This window comes from Gossypium hirsutum, chromosome A02, assembly GCF_007990345.1.
Source record: "Gossypium hirsutum isolate 1008001.06 chromosome A02, Gossypium_hirsutum_v2.1, whole genome shotgun sequence".
Classification (NCBI taxonomy): domain Eukaryota; kingdom Viridiplantae; phylum Streptophyta; class Magnoliopsida; order Malvales; family Malvaceae; genus Gossypium; species Gossypium hirsutum.
Window position 1 is genome coordinate 90,274,908 of NC_053425.1, and position 5,505 is coordinate 90,280,412.

Genomic DNA, 5,505 nt, shown 5'->3' on the forward strand with positions numbered 1-5,505 from the left:
AGAATGAGTAATTATAAATATTTAAAACCTATCATGAAATTATGCGATCAAGTTTTTGGTGCCGTTGCCAGGGAATTGAAATATTAAGAACACTCATTTTTTATTACTTTAGCCATTTATTTTTCGTGCAATTTAATTTATTATTATTATTTATTAATTTACTTTTTCCTTCTCTTGGCAGGTTTTTATAGTTTATAACTCGAAGAAATCCGTCAGGACCATTACTTTTTGACGAAGAAATCAATCATACAATTCGTAGAAATCAAAGAGAAATAAGGAGAAGCTTAAGATACACAGACAAGAGCAAGAAGACGATACTCAACCCCCAACCAAAGAGATGGCTCAAAACCAAGGCAATCAGCTACCTCCTACAATTGCAATTAATCAAAATCCTGCTCCATGCACTATGTATGATTATGCTAACCCTTCTCTAATAGGAACTGAATCGATTATAGTTAGACCTGATGTAGCTGCAAATACTTTTGAATCAAAACCTAACACTGTTCAAATGATACAGCAATTTGTTCAGTTTGATGGTTTGCAGGATGAGGATCCCAACGCTTATTTAGGCAACTTCTTAGAACTATGCGATACATTTAAAATTAATGGTGTCTCTGATGATGCCATTCATCTTCGGTTATTCCCTTTTTCATTGAGGAACAAAGCTAAACAGTGGTTGAACTCGTTACCACGAGAGTCAATTACTACTTGGGAACAAATGACTGAAAAAAGTTTACTAAAATATTTTCCGCCGGCTAAAACAGCTAAATTACGTAATGATATCTCTTCTTTTGTGCAGATGGATTTAGAAACACTCTACGATGCATGAGAGATATACAAGGACCTTTTGAGAAAGTGCTCTCACCATGGGTTACTTGTAACACCCCGAACCCGAGACCGTCACCGGAGTCGAACACGAGGTGTTAACAGACTTTAAACCACTTATAAAAAAATTTTCCAGACACTGCCAATCTGCGTACTAGTCGCTAAAAAAATCATATCTTGAGTTCAGAAACTCGGAATCCAGTTCCGTAAATTTTTCCCGAAACTAGACTCATATGCCCATCTACATATTTTTTTATAGAATTTTTGGTTGGGCCAATTAGTACAGTTTATTAGTCAAAGTCTCCCATATTACAGGGATTGACTACACTGACCTTTGCGCATTACGACTTGGATATCTCCCTGTACAGGGCTTCAATACTGATTTCGTTTGCTTCTATAGAAACTAGACTCAAAGAGGAATCTATACATATATGGAATGACTCCTAATTACCTCTGGTTAATTTATAATGAATTTCCAAAGTCGAAACAGGGAATCCAGAAACCGTTCTGGCCCTGTCTTACGAGAACCTGAATATCTCTTAACATACTGTCCATATGATTGTTTCGTTACTTTCCTAGGCAAATAGATTCATCAAGGTTCGTTTACATAATTTATTCACTATTTAATTCCATTCCTACTATTTTTAGTGATTTTCCAAATCTACATCACTGCTGCTGTCAGCATCTGCCTTTAAGGTAGACTTTACCTATTTCATAGTTTCCATGATTCAACTAGCCCTTTTAGCATAAATAGCACAATTTATGATAGTGATTAACCATTCCCATGGCCAATCCTTATTAAGCATATCCACACCTCTCAATAACCATATCCATACCAAATGATTATAACATTATACTCAAACATATATAAGCCATTTTCGCATGGCTATCCAAAATTATACAAGTCCAAAGGGTCCATGACCCCCAACAAAAAGGGTAGTCCTATACATGCCATTTCGAAGTTCAACCAAAATTGTACCAAAAAGGGGGGGCTTTGATAGTGTGGGCGACTTCGACTTCAAAATCCCGAGTCCGATAGCTGGAGAACCAAAATCTATAAAACAGAGAATCAAGGAGACGGAGTAAGCAATTTATGCTTAGTAAGTTTTGAGCAAGGGATTCTAGCACAACAAAAGTATAGCATTCATGTAGCTAAACGGATAATTTCACATGCACAATTTTTCAATATCATACTTACTTCACATTACCAACCCTTTTATTCATACACAAAGATCAACTTAGCCAAAGGCCGGTAGCTCATTTATCAACTGAGCGAATACATATTTGTAAGGGCTCAACTAATTCAAAGAACATACGAAACATACCTTAATGTTGGGATGTTTCAAGCGTATTAACTGAAATTTTTACAGCAAGATCATTCATTCCCAAATCACGTACCTTCGGAATTTAACCGGATATAGCTACTCGTTCAAATGCCTTCGGGACATAGCCCGGTTATAGTAACTCGCACAAATGCCTTCGGGACTTAACCCGGATTTAGTAACTCGCACAAATGCCTTCGGGCTTAGCCCGGAATTAGTATCTCGCACAAATGCCTTCGGATCTTAGTCCGGATATGGTCACTTAGCACAAAGCCTTCGGGACTTAGCCCGGACATCATTCAAATAACCATGCACATTTAACAATAAATCATGGCACATTCGTATTTCATTTTTGTTAGCAAAACTCGAACACAAGACACTTATCATTCTTGCAATTTCGGCTCAATAGCCACACACAAAGAGCATGATTTTGATTTGCATAAAATATGATCTAATCAAATCATAATTTAAGCTCTTTTACTCAAGAACTTACCTCGGATGTTGTCGAACGATTCCGATAGCTATTCGACCACTTTTTCCTTCCCTTTATCGGATTTAGTTCCCCTTTGCTCTTGAGCTTAATTAAACAAATAAATTGATTTAATCATTTGAGCATCGAAAAGAGGAACACAAGGCACTTAGCCCATATTTATACATTAGACATTAAAGTCACATATGTACGGAATCATGAATCAAACTCAACATTTTAGCTAATTTTCCCCTTTGGCCGAATTTTCTAAGCCAAGACAAAAGCATCAATATGCTTGCCTCTGACCGAATACATGCAACACCAATCTCCTTCCTATGGCCGAATATGCATGTCTATGTTGGGGCCGATTGCAACACTTAATACATTCTACAAGTATGGTCACTTGTATTGACTAAACACCATTTTGTTTCAAGTTCAAAACTTGGCTAATACACACATATATACACTAGTAAAGCATCCTCTCCCTTTCCATCAATTTAACACATGCATTACTCATTAATATACAAAAATTATATTCGGCCTTAGCACACAACTTGCTAGCCGATTCTTCTCCATCTAGCAACCAATGCACATATGTGCTCACTCAAAAATGCTAAAAAGAAGATTCAAGAATCATCAATCCACCATCACATGCATCATTAACAAGCTTTATATTTAGCATGCAATGGCATTAATACAAAATCCACCTAGGCCGAATATCATCCCCATGACATAGCAAAGATTTGAACCATGGGCTAATTAGAACTCCTTCCTCCTTCCTTAAAATTTTCGGCCAAAAGAAGATGAAAAAGGATGAACAAAATTTTTCTTTTCTTTTCTTTAACTCACGGCAATGGGGGGGAAACAACCACACACTTTTTTTGTTTGTTTTCATCATATTCCCTTTCATTATTTTATGCCCATGCTCCTTATTTTATCATACTTCCCATGAAACACTAACTCAACATGTTTATGACATGTTCTTGCCCATCACACTTGGTCTACCATGCTTGTCATGGCCGGCCACTACTAATAGAGGGGGGAAATTGACATGCAAGTCCCCCCTTTTTCAACATGCACTAATAGGTCCTTATGCTTTGACCTATCACATTTCAAAATTTTCTCACATAAGTTCTATTTACTAAAACTCACATGCAATCGACTAAATCGAAGCTTGAAATTTTCACACATTCATAATTACATATTCTAGACCATAAATATCACATTCGAACATTTCGGTGACTCGGTTTAGCGGTCCCGAAACCACTTCCCGACTAGGGTCAATTTTGGGCTGTCACATTACTGCTTTGGCTACAGGTTCAAACGTTCCATATGGCCTGAATCTTTCGACTCGACAAATGGTTGACGCAACTGCTGGCGGAACCATCAATAATAAAACACCTGAAGATGCCTATGAGTTTATAGAGGAGATGTCACTGAATAACTATCAGTGGCAAGTCATGAGGACAAAGCCAACGAAAACAGCCAGCATTTATAACGTCGATTCGGTCACCATGCTCTCTAATCAGGTAGAACTCTTAAATAAAAAGATTGACGGTTTTCTTAGTTCTTCACAAGTTCACCCAGTAATGTAGTGCGAAGCAAGTGGAGGTGGAACAAGCTATTCGGAATACCAACCTTATGGCCACAATATGGATAACGAGCAATTAAACTACATGGGTAATAATCCTGGACCTCAAAACAATCCATATAGTAACGCTTACAATGCAGGTGGGAAGAACCACCCTAATTTCTTGTGGAGCGGTCAAGGAAATCAAAGACCACAACCACCTCCAGGCTACCAACAACCACCCTACCAACAGGAAAAGAAGCCGAACCTTGAAGAGATGCTCCCAAATTTTATTTCGGTGTCAGAAACTTGTTTCCAGAACACCGAGACAGCACTTAAAAATCAGCAAATGTCGATCCAAGGGCTCGAAACTCAGATAGGCTAGCTTTCCAAACTAATATTAACTTACTGTTTATTGAAGCCCTATCGCAGATGCCAAACGCAATGAAATTTTTAAAGGAACTTTTAGCAAATAAGCTGAAGTTGGACGAGGCATCGCATGTGGAGCTAAACGCAGTTTGCTCAGCTATTCTCCAAAATAGACTACCGAACAAACTAAAAGATCCAGGGGGTTTTACAATTCCTTGCTTAATTGGTAGTTTAGATGTTAATAATGCATTAGCTAATTTAGGGGCTAGTATTAACGTCATGCCCTACAAAATGTTTAAGCAATTAGGTCTCGGGAAACCCAAACAAACTAGGATGAGCATTCAATAGCAGATAAAACTATAAGGTTCCTTAAGGGTATTATTCAAGACGTACTAGTTAAAATCGATAAATTAATATTTCCCGTTGACTTTATTGTTCTAGATATAGAGGAGGATAGCAACACTCCTTTAATTTTGGGAAGGCCCTTTTTAGCAACTGCTAAAACGATTATTGATGTTGGCACAGGTGAACTCACACTCTGTGTGGGAGACGAAACAACCACCCTTCAAGCTGGCAATTCTAACAACACATCGGGAATTGAAGGTGATCGTTTAACCCATTCTCCTAGAACTGACAATATGGTACAACCTACTTTACAGGAAATAAGTTTGAAGGATGAACACGACTCATTCTCAAGCAATAGTAGAGCACCTGTTCATGAAGATCAAAGATTACAAATCGAGGAACTCAAAGAATGGCAGACGCATAAACCAAGAACATCCGACAAACTAAATCTACGACAGAACTAGCTTAATACCTTTCCAAATCAACTTAAGATTGGAGATAGAGTCTTATTAGATACCGCAGATCCCCACATTGTCGCTACCACACCGAATGAAGAAATCCCTCTTACGGTACTTAGTATCTTTCCATTCGGTACGATCGAGGTA

The 5,505-nt window shown here is 37.9% G+C and overlaps 1 non-coding gene across 1 annotated transcript; it reads right to left on the reverse strand.

The window, feature by feature from the left end:
* Positions 1–766: 766 nt before the first annotated feature.
* LOC121216354 (small nucleolar RNA R71) lies at positions 767–873 on the reverse strand. Its single transcript, XR_005912527.1, has one exon. It is a non-coding gene; the product is annotated as a small nucleolar RNA R71 (small nucleolar RNA).
* Positions 874–5,505: the final 4,632 nt, after the last annotated feature.